Source organism: Protopterus annectens, chromosome 15.part0, assembly GCF_019279795.1.
Source record: "Protopterus annectens isolate FY-2018-M chromosome 15.part0, PAN1.0, whole genome shotgun sequence".
NCBI classification, from domain to species: domain Eukaryota; kingdom Metazoa; phylum Chordata; order Ceratodontiformes; family Protopteridae; genus Protopterus; species Protopterus annectens.
The window spans coordinates 705,615,701-705,635,406 of record NC_056749.1 but is presented as its reverse complement, the minus strand read 5'-3'; the positions used below and the strand labels follow the sequence as shown (position 1 = coordinate 705,635,406).

General features: G+C 38.4%; 1 protein-coding gene across 2 annotated transcripts in view; it reads left to right on the top strand.

Moving 5' to 3' along the window:
• The window catches only part of FHL1 (four and a half LIM domains 1), a 768,328-nt gene that overhangs the window by 120,530 nt on the left and 628,092 nt on the right, over positions 1-19,706 (top strand). The gene's annotated exons all lie outside the window — the stretch shown is intronic.

Here is a 19,706-nt window from a genome sequence, read left to right as displayed (position 1 = left end):
AAAATATAATGTTGAGCTACTTGATATGGTGAAGGTCTTGTACAAAATGTCTGCTATACCATGCAGTATATCAGCTTCTTATAACTTAACTTTAAAAATAAATATGTCCGAGGTTGTGATTAAATCTATGTATTGGATTAAGTTAAATACTTAAGTGAATAAAGCAACCTGCAGGCTTCATGATTGAGCCCTCCTTGATAAGATGACATATATCTGATTTATGGTAAACCATAATGCATAGTGGGCTCTGACAAAAAGTAACATTTATTTTCTGCAAACTGACATCTGATCTTAGTCAAGCTTTTGTTAAAGATAATGAGGTTTTAAAGCACATTATATATGTAACAAAAGCATTACGGGATGTTTTGATTTAAAACTAAATGTGTCAGACCACTTCTGGTAAAGAGCAGTGGGAATTCTTTTATATGTACTGGTTAAAAATGTTTCACATTTGAGAACTATAACACAGATATTTTAAGCATGTTAATTAAATACTATAATACCTACTAGTAGAAACAGAGAGAAAATATATCATTAAAAAAGGCAATCCACTTTCTTTTAAAGTTGAGTAAAGGTTCTTAACTAACAAAGACATTCAAAAAGAATGTTAATAATAATAATAGTACAGATTTAGCAAACATTTTTTCCTTTTATTTAATCAGTGAGGCACAGATAAAAAAAATCAGATGTACGCATTTGTATATATTGAGAAAATGAAGTTATGTTTTTGTTGTTGTCATAATTTCTGCTGTAACTTTTGATAGTAATCCTGTAATGAAAATGTTTCATTGTGTGATGTTAGTTTGTTGTTTGGAATCTGCTACATCAATATGCATTTTTTAAAAAACGTAATGATACATTTTGTTTAAACAGAAGAGGCAGCGGGCTTCTAACATACCCATTCACACTGACAGATTTGCTGGTGCTTAACTTGAAAAAGTAGGTGGAAGGTTCTGGCATTTTCCAAATGAATGTTTGTTGCAAGTGTGATTTAATGTCCAGTGCTTATGAAGAGTACATGTGGAATTTTCCGAGGCATCCTGTAAATAAAGCTGCAGTTGTCTTGTTATTTCTGCATTTTTTACAGGAAAACTGACATTCGGCTTGGGGACAGACACTCATGGCAGCTGTGTAGATAGAGCAGTTAATGCCTTGAGCTAGACCATCTCCACATACAATAATGAGAAAAATCATAAAGGAAAGTAAGTCTATAACATAGTAGAGACACCTAATATGTCTGCTTCTTTCATTATTTGCTAAGCAGATGTATAGGCCAAATAAATGCGTGGAGTCTAGTGTAATGCCAAAGAATTTATTGGTACACACGTTTTAAGTTTTTATCTGATAGATTACACATGGTTATGATATCAGACTGGGGTTTGCTACAGGTAGTGGGAAGCAACATGTCTGTAATCCTTACCTGTTTTATCATGAGGCCAAATCAGATTTATAACTAACGATGACTTTAACTTTTTGTGTCCTACATGGTCTACCTCTTTACTCTGCCTGGCTATAGTGGTCTACAAGCTATACCTCTCAACCTCTTAGAGCAAAATTTCTAAACAAAACCAAAATTAATCAGGGGACAAGGACCCAAAATCAGGGACATATTTTCAGTACTGCTCTTATAAACTTAGAAAGTTGCTAGAATAACAGATTTTGCATTAGCATGTATTTTCTGAAAGGTATGAAGTGTGAAACTTAAATGTCTGTCTTTATTTAGTAAACCAAAATCATGATGCAAATGGACATTCTGCAAAATTCTGGACCATTGAATACTCCTAAGCTAAGTGTACAGAGGAAGGTAACATTTTGCCTGAGGACTATGGGGATGCTCATACATTGCGTCTTTTTAACAAATGTCAATTTCCACATATGTAGCATACTCTGAGGTTTATCTGTTTTTCTAAGTGAAACATGTTTGTATATTTGTCACCTGATAAACAGCCAGCTGGCTCACTGATAGCCACAAGAAGTTAGGAGAGGGGAATCCACTTCCAGAAAGAAGACGGTCACTAGCAGAGTCCCACAGAGGTCGGAGCTGGGGCCTCTCGTTTTTGTAATCTAGTTCTCTAAAGTCAAGGCAAACATGAAAGGGCCTCTGGCTGACCAAGTTTGCAGGCAATTTCAAACTAGGCATGATCATTAAATCCCACTAAAGACACAAATACCCCTGAAGGAGGCCTGAAACAATCTAACAACTGGTGCCAGAGCCGTGGACTAAAACTCGATTTAAAAAATGCATTAATAATACCCTTTGGAAAGATTGCCACCCTTGGAAATTAACACATTGACAAGACACCCCTAAAAGTAGACCCATTGGTCTGGGAATGAACATTGACAGTAACCTGATCTTTGCCCATCATGTGTCTGCTGTAGTGAGAAAATCATTCTAAGTTGCATAACGTATTAGCAAGGCCATAGCATTCAGGTCCAAGGAGGTTGTTATTCTGTTGTAGTTGGCTATCATCAGACCAGTCATCAAGTACAACACACCCTTCAGCATGTATATGACCTTACACACTTGCAACAGTTTGAGAGACCACAGAGGTTTCTCACATGAAGAATACAGGAAGTAAACCAGAAGTCTGTGCAGACCATCTCAAAGCACATTCACTGTACTTGGTCTTCTACAGACTGTTGCATGGCAATCGATGCCTAGCCTACAGGTCATCCTCTGATCCTTTACTGATGGATCTATTGCACATTCACAAAACAAATAGCATCACAAATATCTGTATTAAGGACCAAACCTTTGCCTGCAGCATAAACAGGATATGTTGGAGGGACAGGTAAGTGTCTCAAAGATTACCCCTTCTCTGGAACAGGATTCCCATTCATGTGAAGCAAAACTCATCTCTAACCCTTATTCAAACATAACTAGGACAAATGGATGGAAATAATAAATTAACCCCTGGTTTGGCATCTGTGTTCCTAATGGAAAAGAGCAGCCTGTGAATGCTTAATATGTACAAGCCTATATCATATGTTTAAAATGCCATGGGGTATTGACACATCAGCGCTGTTCTGGTAAATTTGGAGTAAGTTTGGCTAGGCTTAAAATGGCTCTTAACCATAACCACCTGTAAATCCATGAACCTATAAATATGTAAATATGTAATTTGTATAAATCTGTTTTAAGTTTGTTTACTTATATAGATCTCCAGCTGTTCTTTTTAAAATGTTTGCAATAGTTAAGATTATAATCGATCCCACACAGTTTGGCTTCATCAAGGGGAGGTCACTTCTGTTAAATCTGATTGACATTTTTGAGACAGTCACCAAAGCAATGGACAAGGCGAAGACAGTGCACACTGCCTACCTTGACCTGGCCAAAGCCTTCGACACTATTCCCCACTCGGGCATAAAAGATAATTTCTCTCAACTAGGCATCAATCCATATCTTACCAGATAGGTAGCTAACTGACTCACTGATAGAACCCACCTATTCAAAATAGGGGAAGCCACCTCAAGCAGTACACTCGGAGAATGGCATACCCCAAGGTTCGGTCTTGGGGCTCAGTTATTTGGGATATAATTTTCTGAGGTGCAGGCCAAAACCATTGCACTATCCTCCAAGAGGGTCTCACCCAAACAAATGACTGGTGCCAGAAACATGGCCGCAAGCTGAATACAAAAAAATGCATAATCATCCCCTTTGGGGAGAATGTTGTCCTCACAAATTATCACATTAATAACAATGTCCTAAGCATGCAGTCAGTTGTGAGGGATTTGGGCATCCAGATTGATAGCAACCTGACTTTTGACCACCATGTTGCTTCCACTGTCCAGAAAGCTTTCTACATGTCCCATCTCATAAGTAAGGGTATCTCATCCAGGGACAAGGTCATAACATCCCTGTATTCTTCCCTTATAAGGCCCATTATTGAGTACAGTGCCCCAATTTGCATGTACCTCGCAAAGCACATGCAGCAGCTGGAGAGACCACAGAGGTTCCTCACCAGGAGAATCCAGGGCCTCAAAAATCTACCATACACAAATAGGCTAAAAGCCCTATCCATCTACTCTGTTTCATACAGACTCCTCAGAGGTGACCTCTGGCATACAAGGCAGTCTCGGAACCCACCTTGATGGGACTGCTGCATATCTGCAAGTCAAGCTCCACTCGAGTAACCCCCACACACACAGCCTCAACCTGGTCTGTGACATCGATAGGAGTTGTTGGCAGGACAGATTTGTGTCCCAGAGACTCCCTCATCTGTGGAATAGACTCCCTCTCCATGTTAAGCAGAGTACCTCATTATCCCTTTTTAAGCACAACCTGAATAACTGGATGGGAAATAGAAAATACATCCCTGGGATTCCACCCATGTCCCTGCTGGACAGGGGCATTAGGTGCTGATTTGTCTATGCATGGGCTAAACTCTTGGCTAGACTTATAAGGGTGTCAGGACCAATAGCCTAGTAACTTCCTGTGATCCTATAATAAACAAACTTTGTATATGTGCTTGAATATCAGGAAAATGGTAATAGGTATGTTACTGCAGGGTATTATCTGACACCCAACATGAGGATGAAACAAGCTGTCACCAGTACTTGGCATACAAATGTTATAGTCTGAGAGATTTTACATATTGTTTGCAAAGGCTTTAAGAAGCATAACCAAAATGTCCTTAATTCTGTAAATATGGCCAAAACAATTTGCACAGAGATGATTTGCAGGGTATCATCATTAACTTGCCTTGGACACATGAGCCCCAACTGAGTGGCTAGGAAGGATAGTACTGTGTGGCCAAAGGCATTCAATGTAACTCTAAGGCAAGCTGATATGTGCAGCCTAAAGCTATATCTGCTGCATTGCTTGAAAGTTGTCTGAGGCCATTACAAAAAAAAAATATCTCACTGGTCACTGCTATGGATGATGGCTGATATCACAGTTACAAGAGGCATTTGAGGAGCTGTCGAAGGAACAGAAACTTTCCTGGAAGGGATATAGCTTCCTGTCAGTTGAGGAGAATAAACAAGTTGATCCCAGTAGTAACTGGTGCAGAGGTTAAGGTTGCACACTGTAGTGCCTGTTGTACAAGGTTTGATTCCCTCAGCCCCCATTTGCCTACTATGTAAGTCAATTAACCAGACATTGAGTTACCCCTGAGAAGAGACTGTGTCCAATGAGCCTACCTATTTAATAGATGGGTATTATTGTTAGATGTCTGTTTTGGCATGATCATTAAATACTGTGTTCTCTAACTTGTGTAACTAGACAGGTAGGGGTTCTAATCTCACAGCTGTCAACTTGTTTTTGTGTGTGTGTGTGTGTGTGTGTGTGTGTGTGTGTGTGTGTGTGTGTGTGTGTGTGTGTGTGTCCATTTAACTATCAGTCTGAAGACAGTTTACACTGTGATGTGAGTCCACTTTTATGGGCGTTGACATAATGAGTAAGGTATTTACCTTACAGACATAAGGGTACAGGGTCGCACCTGTGAAGAGACATTGGCTAGGCTTAAAATTGTCTGCAATGGTCAGCTAGCCAAGTGAGTACTTGCCTATGAACCTATGATTAAAGATGAGGGTAGATTGTTACTCAGTTTTATAACCTAGTATCAAATTAATGGTGATTCAGAAACAAAGTTTCAGCCATCAGTCTTATTCCTGGTCAGTTTCTTGCCTTGTGGATAGCTTAGGGTAACATTTCCTGGCTTTTTTTTTTGCATACCTTATAGACAGAGGGACAATTCTCAGCGTGGTATTACAAACCCCAAAAATGTGTAGAAATTAAATAATAAAATCAGGAAGCCAATTACAGTGCCTAACTGTAGCCCAGAGATTGCCATAAGAGTTAAGTTGTTTCCTCGGCTCTTCAGACACTGGCAAAGGTTTACTATGGTTAGTTGTTAGTTGGCATAGTGGCAGTTTTTTTAAGAGTTGCAGCCATTTTTGTATCATGAGGTAGTGAAGGGTTGTGGCATCTTCAGGAATCTTGGGGCATTTAGCATGTCCTATGCATTTAGCTTCGGGAATACTAATTAGTGATAGTATATAGAACATGTACATAAGGGATCTTAGCTGGTGGGTTTGTGAAAAGGAGCACCTGGTAAGAACCCTGGACCATTGATATGTTAAACATAAAGGAGGAATAACTGACTGCAATAAGCAAATTTTGACAAGTCTGTTAGGAAAACAAGAAACTGAGTTTTCACCAGTCAGAGATAAAGTCCACTGACTAATGACTACATTCTGTGGTATGGGGTAACGACCCAGCCCAGAGCAATTTTAATTCCATTATGGGAGTCTGACAGCAAGAAGAAGGAAACAGAATGGCTGTTCAGATAAGGAAGGCAATTTAACACTTGGCTCTGTCTTAAGGATCGGTATTCGACTATGGAAATGTAAGACAGTGAAACTGGTATGTTGGTAAGCATGGAGAAGCCTGCTGTTTTTCAAACATTTGGAGATGCTGAAGGAAGAAGACCCATAGTCATTCATGTCCACCTGAATGTTATAGTTTACCCCTATACATCTGTTCCCTGTACCCTGGCTCCATCCCTTTTGTCATTCCTGAATCCTTTCAGTGACTTATGCTGTACAACTGCCTTTGACGTTGTTTTCCATGTTCTACCACCCTCTGTGGGTCTTAAATCATTGTTCTAAATGTCATCAGTGTTCTGTTCTTAACTTGCAGCTTTCATTTGCAGCCTAACAGTACACAGTCTGTAAAGCATATCCCCTGAAGTCTCTGCCCTTTTAATGTATATATGCTATTAAGTCTTTTTTCATACTCCACCTCAGTTCCTCTCACCGTTTTATAAACTTCATACTAAACACTTTTTATTAGCCTTATATCCATTCCTTTGTATGGACAGCTGACCTAGAGTCAGTGCTCCAGCTATACCATGTGAGTCTCTCCATACAAGGAAGGGGTTGTCAATATCTCCTGTATGTACCCTGCCAGCTGCATAGCCATTCATCCTTCTAGTTCTTTCCACTGCACTTTCTCATTTTTATTCCTTGATTATGAATCAAACTATTTCCTCATTTTTCCTATGTGTAACAATCCCTGTAGGCATATGTGCTTTCTCTGAATCCTCATCTCAACCACCAAGTATATAACTTTACATTTTTTTTTCATTAAATGCCTGTTGCCAACTAGCTATGAGCGTTGAGAGCCACATGACAGTTAGTTGGAAACCTCCACCTCCATCCTTGATCATGTCAGCAACTCTTGCTATGATCAGTGAACAGATCCAGATACTTCTGGCACAGATATGCTAAGCATGAGCAACCCAGCAAAGAAGCATGCAGCAGTCACATGACTGCTGGCATTTCTGTAGACAGCATCCCTCCACAGCATCATTGTAGGGCTCTGTGATTCTAGTCAGCCTGTTTCCTATCCACCTTGGGCCCCAAACCACATTGCCTTTAATTTCCTGACAAAATACTTATAATAAACAGTGCAAGAAGCCTAGCTGATAATCTAATATAGCATATCCACAGGCCCTGTCTTATCTACTTCTGTTCCAGATATGGAACTGGCTCAATTTATGCTGAAAGAACATCTGCCACATGAGACTATGCTGTCGGACATCTGCATGACATTTAGCTTTCAGGTACCCAACCAGTCAACCTGAGTCCTTAATCGACCTATGTTTGGGTAATGTAACCCCTGCCATCATCATTTTTACATGTGACCTCAGCCTACTTTCTAAGGAGAAACAGTACAGTTCATCATGTGCCTCACAAACCAGTACTTGAGTTTTCTACCACAATGAAATACAGCTTATAGGGATCCGTTAAATTTCCCACTTCCATTTCTCTTATTTTCTCTCTATCATTACCTTTCTTTCTATTTATCAGTCTTCACATATTCTGCCTTCTGATACCTGCTGAGTTATTCATATTTAAATAAAAAGGTAAATAAAATTCTGTCTGATCAGAATGATTTTTGAATATCTCTGTCATTTTTCAGTAACCCTTTGATCTACTAAGCCTTCATTCATTCCCCAGTATAGCTGAATAAATGTAGCTAAGAAAAATATTTTAGCTTTAATTCTCCCACACATGCCGTCAGAGGTGTGAGTGCATGCACGTGGGTGAATGGATGCACATGCACTTAACACAGTCACCACATTTAACCATTATAGGTGTGTAAATTATAGAAGTTTTAGAAAAGTAAGATCAAAGCAGATTTATCCCACATTTTGTAACATTTACAGGTCTTATAATTCCCTGGATTTTCTTCTCCAAGTGGGAAAGTTCGGCATGAATTAAGATGAACCCTGGACCTTGCAAATCAATGAATAGTTAATGTTTCAGTTTGTACTAAACACAACCTGATGTTACTATGAGCAGTGGCCCTTTATCACACTGAGTGCCAAATCCAATCAGTTAAATTAATTTATATCTAATGTGAACTAATCTGTACCATGAGGAGAACCAATTAACCTGCCTGAAATAATGCAAATATCCTAGCTGCCTGATTTATTCAGTCTTTGGAGTAACAACTCAGCATTTCTGCATTAGATAACAAAAAATATTATTCACTATGAGTGAAGCAGTTCTCCCAGCCCCAATAAACAATCTATTGTCTAATAATTTGCAAGCAAATTGAAATGCATATGAAATATTTTAAAAACCTATGCAAAGAAAAGATCCTGAGGATGGCTGCGAAATCACTTGTCTGTGCAACAAGAAATAAGTGCAGGGCTGAACCCATTTTATTTATTTTATCTGCATGTGTTTGCCAGGTTGCAGCACTGATATCCATGGACCATTTTCAGACATTGTACTGTCTGGTTAAGTGACTCGTTCAGAGTCACACAGTAGCAATTGAGGCTGAAGGAGTCAAACCCTGGACCACATTGACCACAGGAAACAGCTTGTTAACAGGTCCTTAATCCTATGTGCCAGTTGCCAGACAACTGCTCAAATGACCTTAGTCAAATTCAATTTAAATGCAACAGAAGTATTTTTTAACTTAACAGTAGCTCTCAATACAAGTAAAATGTTAGCCTCTTAGGTAAATTATAACCTCTGATGTTGTTCTCTGGAGCTACAGCTGTTTTGTAATTTATATATGTATATGTATAGATAAACCAATTTATTCATTCAAGTATCTCCTTGTAACTGTTTTATTCTAATCACGTTCATGGGGATGACTGATCAGATCCCAGAAAACAGTAGGTTTAAGTCATGGAATTAGTCTGAACCAAGAAACCAGTCCATTGCTGAATGCAGTCATAGCCATAACCACACTGCACACACTCCCAAGGACAGTTTTCAATTATTGCAAATTCACCTACAGACATGTCTTTGCGATGAGGGGGCAACTGCAAACTCTGGCAAAAAAATACATGGTCACTGGGATAGCATGTAAAACTAGCTGGCCTTAATATTTCCTAGGGAAGATTGAAACAGCTTTGAAAAACTAATGTTTACTTATGAAAAGTTACAACATTTAGTTTATGCAAAACTTTAACCTTCACTATGAGAAGTTTCAATAACCATTGTAATACATCTACCATGAAATTTTCAGTAACTTCTGAATTAATAATTCTTTGCATATGTTCCATTAGTTGCACATGAAAAGCAATAAACCATGGAGTTCATATGCTAACTTGATGGGAGGTAACTGAACTATATGCAAAACATATAAGAATGTAAAAGGCAGATAATGTAAATGCATGATTGTTGCAATAACTTTAAATAAATATTACCATTTGAGAAACTCATATATTCAGTTTGCTTGGAAAATTATTTGCAAATTATCATTTGAGGATCCGTGTACAAGAGGTACGAACTAAAATAACCTTAAGAAATCTTTTTCCTTTTCTGGCTGAAAATAATACCTGAAAAAGACTATATCAAACTTTAGCATGCTGCAAACTAATTTAGCTATCACCACATTTCCCTTCTTATCTGAAGCTGGTAATTCCGTTTCTGTTTTCTGTGAATAACATCCTGTTCTCAGGATTGTTTAGATATTTTAAGTGCAGCTTGGACATTTACAAGCCCCTGCATTTCGAAATTGTGTTTAGTGACAATAATTATTTACTAATAATCACAATCATTAGAATAAGCAGCATGACTATTTCTTCCTACAATGGATCCCTTGAAATAATTTTGTGATTTTTTTTTTATGTCGGCCTAGAAATGGTATGTGAGGGATATAATAGTGTACATTAGTAGATATGAAAGTCATTAGCATACTTTTTATTTCTCTTCATTGTGTACACTGTGTAACATGATTAATTTATATTCTGGGCCCACAAGCTCAATAACTACAGTGCATAAACGTCTGGAATCTTCTTTAAAACTTAATACACCATATGTCTTTTGAGATTTTTACCCGAATAATAGCTGGAGCCCGTGACAGTACCTTCCTCATCTCCAGTCTTTTCCTCGATCTTTCAAAGGCCTTTGATACCGTCTCTCATTCTAAATTTCTAACTAAACTCTCAGACCTACATCTCTCTACCTCCTCCATCAACTGGTTCTCTAACTATCTCTCTGGCAGGCAGCAATCTGTCCGCTGGCAAACTGTCCTGTCTCCATTACTCCCTGTTAATACTGGAGTTCCCCAAGGATCAATTCTGGGCCCCCTCCTGTTTAATATATTCATTAATAAACTTTACTCTGCTACCAACCTCTCGGTACTTCAACACTACGCTGATGACTCCACCCTCATTATCGCTGCCCACAACATCCCTGATCTACTAGCTCTCACTGAACAAACCTTTTCCTCTGTCGAAGCTTGGTTCTCTGATAACCAACTCATATTAAATCGAAAAAACAAACTCCTCCTCTTCCTCCCTAAAACACGTGCCCAGCACAAAGCCTCTTTCTCTATATCCTCTCTCAACAACACCAGTATTAAACCTAAACCCCATATTAAACTAGTTGGAGTTATCATTGACAATGAATTAAAATTTGATATTCATATTCAACAAAGTATAAAAAATACCCACCAGAAACTTGGACCTCTCTTTCGTAATCAAAAATTACTGTCACCTTCCTCCAAACTCTCCTTCACTCAGGCCCTAGTCCTACCCTGCCTTCTTTATGTAGCCCCTGTCCTTACTCATGTTCAAACATCTCTTATCACTAAACTAGAGCAAACGTATAACAAAATTGCCAGATTTGCCGCCAACCTTCCTTACAAATCTCACCACTGTCTTGCCCTTAAGTTACTCCAATGGCCAGAATTTTCCAAACAGCTGGTTATACCCCAGTTACATATTGCACACTCTCTCCTATATGAACCCTCATCCTGTCCCCCATCTCCAATGTAGTCTCCTTCTATAACCCCTCTCGTCACCTCCATACTGCCAGTAAACATCTCCTTCAGTTATACAAACCCAACAAAAAACATTGGTAAGACCCTTTACAAATACTCTGTAGCCCATGTTTGGAACTCACTCCCTCTCAACTTAAGAAGCATTCAGCATAAATACCTGTTTAAGAAAGATCTTAACCTTTTTCTCCTGAAGACTTGGTCATGCCCTTGTCAACCCCCCACTTGAACTATCTCCTCTCTTGTCATCTGCTTGTCCCTATCAACTCTTTCCTCCTTCTACGTGCTCTAGCAAACTGTACTCATACTGTATTCAGTGTAATATTCTCTAATTTGGCCTGTGCTATATACTGTTCTCACGTTTTGGAAATTGTACTTGGAAATTATTTTTTTTACCTGTGCATTGTACTGCTGTGCACAAATTTATTGACTTAGATTTCTGTGAGCCTAATTTAATATTTTGTAAATATCATAATTACTTGTATTATTTCTGGAGCTTTTCTCCTCGGGTCTCCACTGAAAATGGGCCCCTGGATTAACCTGGTTAACAAATTTCTATAAATAAATAAAGAAAGAAAGAAATGTGCCTTTTCTATGCCCTGCTAGCCTAATGTCCATGTCAGGGCCTGGTCAGACAGTTATCAGGCATCAAACCCACACATGAAGCATTGGTTCTGTACAGAGTATGACGTGATAACTGATACACAGGAAGCATAGCACTGATGGAAGGAAAATGTTCCTGTTTTAATGGCTTATCCATCCTGAGTCTTGTTGCAGTACAAAGTAACATTGATCTCATGTTGCCATATGCTATTATTAGCTGTTTCACATGCATCAGTCATGCAGTACTGTTAGGTAATGGCATAACACAGAGAACTTTGTACCTGGAAAGGATATCAGTTCTCCAAATAGCAATGTCATCCACATCCAAGAGTAATACAGTAAGTAAGTAAGAGGATTTTGTTAGGAGATAGTGTCCGTGAAAACACAGAACAGCTTGGGCCTCAGGAATGATTTCTAGGGTACTTCTGTCCAAGATGGACTTGGGGAAGAGACTGCCTCCTTACTACTCTGAGGGGTCCATTACAAAGGTATTTCTGAGCACACAGTCTTGCTTTGTTATCCAGGTATGGGAGTTATAACTCTTTAATGCAGGGGAGGGAATCAAACGCATTTATACAAACTAGGAGAACAGCTACACTAACGTTTCCTCCTTCCATCTAAGTATAGGTTGTGTTGATAAGTGACAGAAGGATAGTGGCTGTGCTAAATCCAGCTGTCACACTTGGCTGTCAGATACCAAGCTACGGAGGTCTACAGATGCCTTTATTTGAGAAGAGAAGGTTTCAAATATATTGGTTAGGGTACAGGAGAGAAAGAGAGAGATAGAGAGAGGCAGTCTTGAAGGACCCCGGTTTCCTCTGTATATTTGCTTTTAATTGGAATTATCCTTGCTAATATCATTCATAAATAACGTTTCCAAGAAAAGGGAGCATAATGAACGTATGTTGAAAATGAATGAATATAAGCACTTTTCATGCCTTCAGAAGCATGCATCATCTGTCCCAAGTTGACATGACTATGCATTTGCTTTCACAGCATTTTTATAACTTTAGTCAATATGGAGTGGAATAAGAAAGGGGACAAACCCCAAAGCAATTACTATATCTCTGTCATGCTGTCTTTCCTTATCAGCATTTCATTTAGAGATATGAAGTTGCCTGACACTTTTTTATTTCTTTCTAAAATTAAGGTAACATCAAATACACTCAATAGTAGATTGGACACTCTAAATTGGCCATAGGTGTGAGTGTGCAGTGTGGGAGAACTACCACGGCAGGGGTAGCCACCTGCCTGTGTAAACTTTGGCTCTTTAAGATTGTCATTACTGAAATGTCACCCTGACCGCATGTGCAAAATTGGGAAAAAGGGGTTTTGCATGGATGAATTTAGTTCAGATGACTAGAGCTCTGAGCTGTTAAAGAGTTGCTTCCTTTGCCCAGGATACACGCTTTGATTAATTCCACCTTCATTTGCCTACTGTGTGACTTTTCAGACAGTGTTCCTGGGTCAACCCTAGAAAGGGACAATTGTGCCCGGTGGGCTTACCCATTCCGCAAGTAGTAAAATAAATAAATAAACAAATAAATAAGTTTACCTCCCACTAAAACTGTTCTGAATTTTTAAATAGGTCATGCTGTCCTAGTTTTAAACAGTTGGCCTCAGCTCTCTTTTTTCTGTCATTTAAATAGATAATTTATCCTGCAGTATTTACTCCAAGAATTAAAAATTTCTTCTAGCCCCTATCTCTTAACTTTAAATACCTTCCAGAAATTTGTAATGACCCACTAAGCTACATGGCTACATTAAATTGAACTTGCTTATAGTTACCTATTTAGCTAACTTGTTTACTCTGCAAAAGTTGCTACCATATGTGTTAATTTCTCATATGAGAAGCATACATGAGAGGCCTGAACTCACTGCTTCTTCACTGTACAAGCAAGTAAGACAAATTGTTCTTCAATCCTTGTTTTCTTTTTCTTGTTTGGGCTAATGCTAGTAAGCATTATGGTTCACTGATCAGGCTCCATTTGTCCTCACTCAGGAATTTAAAATACTGAGCACAGTCATGCATAATCTAATAAGAGGGAACAGTCAAAGCACAGTTTGCAGAGTGCAGGGGTTGTGTTAGTTCCACAGGCTTATGTAGGTGCAGCAAAGTTCCCTAATGAAAAAAAATTGCCTTGTTGATCCACATTTTCTTGCGGTGACCACATTCTTTCATTTTACATGTGTGACCTTGGCAATTACTGTGAAATTATCAAATACTTCCATTTTTGTGCTGACTTGTGCAAGCACAAGGAAATTCTCTTTGGAGTACAATTCCAATATCAAAGAAGTCGGTATGCAAATAGAAGCAAATATCCAAGGATCCATGAATAAATTATGAATAAAAGCAAATGTACTGGTGCTGTTGCAAGTAGGTGATACATGGCACTCTGTGTCAGATATGTGGCTATGCACAGCTTGCAGAGAACAACTGAGGTGAATTTGCTTTCCCATGCAGCTCTTAAAGTGTTTTGAAACACTTTGTGTATTCATCACAGTTTATGATAAGCCACAATGCATCTTGTCCCCTTTATTCTTAAGCCATTTTTCATTAAAAAAGCAGCTCTAAAGACTTTTTATTAAACTCAAAGTCCAAATAAATCTATAGAATCCTTGGTGACCCCACGGAGGTGTTAGCATCAAGGTGCATCCACAGACTGTAATGAACTCAGTTAGTCCTCTTCTTTTAAATTATGTCTGAAACTCTTGAATTTGTAGTTGCATCACTTTGAGAGACAAAGGTCCATTTATATCCCTGTGTACTGGTAATAATTGGAAAAGCCTGATTTCCTTGAGAACATTTGTAGTTTATATCCTACAGGAACAGATATCCTTTAGTGAGTAGCTCTGTTCTCTTTATACTTTGTAACAAAGGCAGATGCCCTTATTGATACAAATTAGTTGCCTCAGAGTTTTTATATTGCTTTGACTAATATTTTGAGTACATTTTTTTGAGGGCAAGGGTGGTTACCCCATCCTTAACCCTTCCTTATACCTTGTGATTGGAATTGACTTGTTCTGTTACACGGCATATTTTTTCATCTTTTGCAGTGACTATTGAAAAAATCTCAGTGTGTCGCATGCTTTTAATTTCTTTGGATTTGGGGAATATGACATTTTTAATGTACTGTTTCATACCAGTGCACTTTGCAAAAGAGTAGGTCATCTTTGATTTTTACAAAGTAGTTAAATCAAATGTGTCCTCACTGCACTATTGCAAGTTTTAGTATTAAGTAGATTCTATTGATTTTTGGGTACTTGTTTTTTAATGCTAGTGCAGGTAGGGGCTTGTAAGCAGATATTTATTAAAAATCTAGACACAGCAGACACTAATTTGCCCATGTTGAGAATACAGAGTTTATGTCACATAATCAAATGGTTAATTCCCCAAACCTCTATTCGTCAAGATAACTAGAGCGAGCATTTCTTTAAGCGAAAGTGCACTTTAACAGAATGACATTAATTGGCCAGCTGCTAGAGGAAAGGCACTTACCACGTCATTATGTTAACACATAGTTAAATAATTACTGTAGAAAACAATCATACCTTCCTTTTAGCAGCCGGCCAACTAATGTCATTCAATATTTTACATTTTGGTAAAGTGCATGTTTGCTTAAAGAAACATTCACTTTAGTCACCTCAACAAATAGAGGTTCAGGGAATTAACCATTCGATTATGTGACATAGACTTGAGAATACATTCTTTATATGTTTTATAATATCTGAAATGTTGCATATCTCAGTTTTATCAAAAGTGGGTATGCACAAATGAGTCATTACAGTGTGGGTTTTTAGGCTTTCTTTTGAATGTTTTCTTTTGCATTAAGACTAGAAATTTCAAAATTATAAAGAAAACAGTACTTAAACATCTCCCAAAGGAGACTAGCAGACACAGGAACAACATAAGCTACAGACTATTTAAATGTTTCACTCAGTCTCTGCAGTAAGTCTGCAGATGTAACTCATCCCAGAACCTTTAGAATTTTAAGATAATTATGCAAAATGAAATGAAAACAACTTTGATGTGTGATTATACTGGCCCTTGTGTTTGAGTACAGTGTTTATTTATTTGTTTCATGAAAGTAAACTCTGAATTCCTGGGATGCAAATTATGTTTCTCTTTATAAATATTTATATGTGTTTTGTTAGACGTCTGTTTCCCAAATTATTTGGTTGTTTTATGATTTCTTTGTAATCTACAAAAATTAGTCGCAAAATTTCGGGAAAAAATGTTTTGTTTTACATCACCAGAATATTTCAGTGGTCACCAATGATAAATGTTTATTACTAAGAGCTTCATATTTTTTTATTTATTACACTTCACTACAGTTCTGCAATTTCCCTTACAAGTACCTAATATCATTCAGCATCAGAAATACATTTAAAAACTGGGTATGGATTCACAGAAGCCTGGATGTTTGAATTTCATCTTACTGAATAATGTAATTGAACTGATTTATCCAGAACATTCTGATACATTATTGTAACTGAACTGCCTGGTCCTGAGTGCCCTGTCTTTGGTGTTTGTCAGTAGATGTCTTAGGTTCATGTTGTTTGGGCTTCAGCACATTTGATCCTTATTAAGGATAAAACTCAGTGTTCTGGACCATATCTGCAAGGCTGTATTTTCTGTAAGAAGTATCTCAGCTGGCGGACCTATTGTGGGAAGAGTTAATTCTGCATCAATTATAAGTCATTATCCTAAATTCCTTCCTTAAAGCAGATGGTATGAAAAACAGTAGAGTGAAACATTATAAACTTTACTTGGGCCAGCTTTGTAAAAAGTAAAGAATGTTTTAAGAAGTAATACAGAAAGAGAAAGGATGGTTTATTGAGTACGTAAGTTAGAAAAAAAATGGCAAGTCAGCCAAGGGTAAGAAAAACAAAAGCAGCAGTTATTATAATATGTTGGCTGCCAGGAAGTTAAGGATGTAAATGATAACATTGAAGATGTAAGCAAAATAAAGAAAACAATTTGACAAAGTGTGTTATCTGAAAAACCAAAGTAGTTAAAGCAGCAGTCAGAAGCTGAGGGCTGAGGACAATGCAACAATTTAAATCTGACTATAAAAATCTCACTCAGACTAACCCTAAAAGCTGTCATTTTCATGGTCATATTTTGCAGGGCAGCAAGCAAAGGTGTAGCCAGAAATTTACATTTTTTATTCAGACCTGATGTATTGTTGCCCTACCACTCACCTTTCATTTTAAAAATATACTCAGCCTTCAAAATGCTACCCTCCAACATGTAGGACGTGAGCATGTAATGTTTATCTGTTACCATTTATACCCATAAAAAATCTTTTTAGAGGTGTATTCCTTTCACATAAGCATTCTTTGTATACCTCTAAACTGTAAATATTTATTTACACACACAGTTCTAAACATACTGTACTTTTTGAGTGTTGAAGTTTCTAAGAGACGGTCAGAAAAAATGTATTCATTTGAGTACACTGAGTATGCCTAGCTATATCCTTTGGTAGCAAGCACTCTGTGCTTATTTTAGGGGGCATTGTCACCTGTACCACTAAACTAATGTATTCTAGTTCTGGGGTTGCATAACCTCAGAATAAATCATGAAATGACTTTGAACAGTGTTTAACATTTAACATGCTTTTCAGCAAGAGTTCTTACTGTGAAAACATACGATATAGCCAAACTAAAAACAAACATAGACAGCAGCTCTTCAGGCGAATAAAAGAAAATAAAAGTTAAAAAAGTAGAAAAGTTTGACTGTAATTACAAAAACGGACAGTTTTGACTAAACATTACCTTTTTATTTAAATAAGAGTCTCATACTTAGGCATGGTGAGTACTCTGTTTAGAAAAGAACACTTTAAAGGAACCTGCTGATATGAATGTGGATAGGACCACATGCTGATCCGAATGTGGATAGGACCACATGCAGATCTGAATGTGGATAGGACCACATGCAGATCTGAATGTGGATAGGACCACATGCTGATCCGAATGTGGATAGGACTACATGCAGATCTGAATGTGGATAGGACCACATGCAGATCTGAATGTGGATAGGACCACATGCTGATCCGAATGTGGATAGGACTACATGCAGATCTGAATGTGGATAGGACCACATGCAGATCTGAATGTGGATAGGACCACATGCTGATATGAATGTGGATAGGACCACATGCAGATCTGAATGTGGATAGGACCACATGCTGATATGAATGTGGATAGGACCACATGCTGATATGAATGTGGATAGGACCACATGCTGATATGAATGTGGATAGGACCACATGCAGATCTGAATGTGGATAGGTCTACATGCTGATATGAATGTGGATAGGACCACATGCTGATATGAATGTGGATAGGACCACATGCTGATATGAATGTGGATAGGACCACATGCTGATATGAATGTGGATAGGACCACATGCTGATATGAATGTGGATAGGACCACATGCTGATATGAATGTGGATAGGACCACATGCTGATATGAATGTGGATAGGACCACATGCTGATATGAATGTGGATAGGACCACATGCAGATCTGAATGTGGATAGGACCACATGCTGATATGAATGTGGATAGGACCACATGCTGATATGAATGTGAATAGGACCACATGCAGATCTGAATGTGGATAAGACCACATGCTGATCCGAATGTGGATAGGACCACATGCAGATATGAATGTGGATAGGACCACATGCAGATCTGAATGTGGATAGGACCACATGCTGATATGAATGTGGATAGGACCACATGCTGATATGAATGTGGATAGGACCACATGCTGATATGAATGTGGATAGGATCACATGCTGATATGAATGTGGATAGGACCACATGCTGATATGAATGTGGATAGGACCACATGCTGATATGAATGTGGATAGGACCACATGCTGATATGAATGTGGATAGGACCACATGCTGATATGAATGTGGATAGGACCACATGCTGATATGAATGTGGATAGGACCACATGCAGATCTGAATGTGGATAGGACCACATGCTGATATGAATGTGGATAGGAACACATGTTGATATGAATGTGGATAGGACCACATGCTGATATGAATGTGGATAGGACCACATGCAGATCTGTATGTGGATAGGACCACATGCTGATCCGAATATGGATAGGACCACATGCAGATATGAATGTGGATAGGACCACATGCAGATCTGAATGTGGATAGGACCACATGCTGATATGAATGTGGATAGGACCACATGCTGATATGAATGTGGATAGGACCACATGCTGATATGAATGTGGATAGGACCACATGCTGATATGAATGTGGATAGGACCACATGCTGATATGAATGTGGATAGGACCACATGCTGATATGAATGTGGATAGGACCACATGCAGATCCAAATGTGGATAGGACCACATGCAGATCTGAATGTGGATAGGACCACATGCTGATATGAATGTGGATAGGTCTACATGCTGATATGAATGTGGATAGGACCACATGCTGATATGAATGTGGATAGGATCACATGCTGATATGAATGTGGATAGGACCACATGCTGATATGAATGTGGATAGGACCACATGCTGATATGAATGTGGATAGGACCACATGCTGATATGAATGTGGATAGGACCACATGCTGATATGAATGTGGATAGGACCACATGCTGATATGAATGTGGATAGGACCACATGCAGATCTGAATGTGGATAGGACCACATGCTGATATGAATGTGGATAGGACCACATGCTGATATGAATGTGGATAGGACCACATGCAGATCTGAATGTGGATAGGACCACATGCTGATCCGAATGTGGATAGGACCACATGCAGATATGAATGTGGATAGGACCACATGCAGATCTGA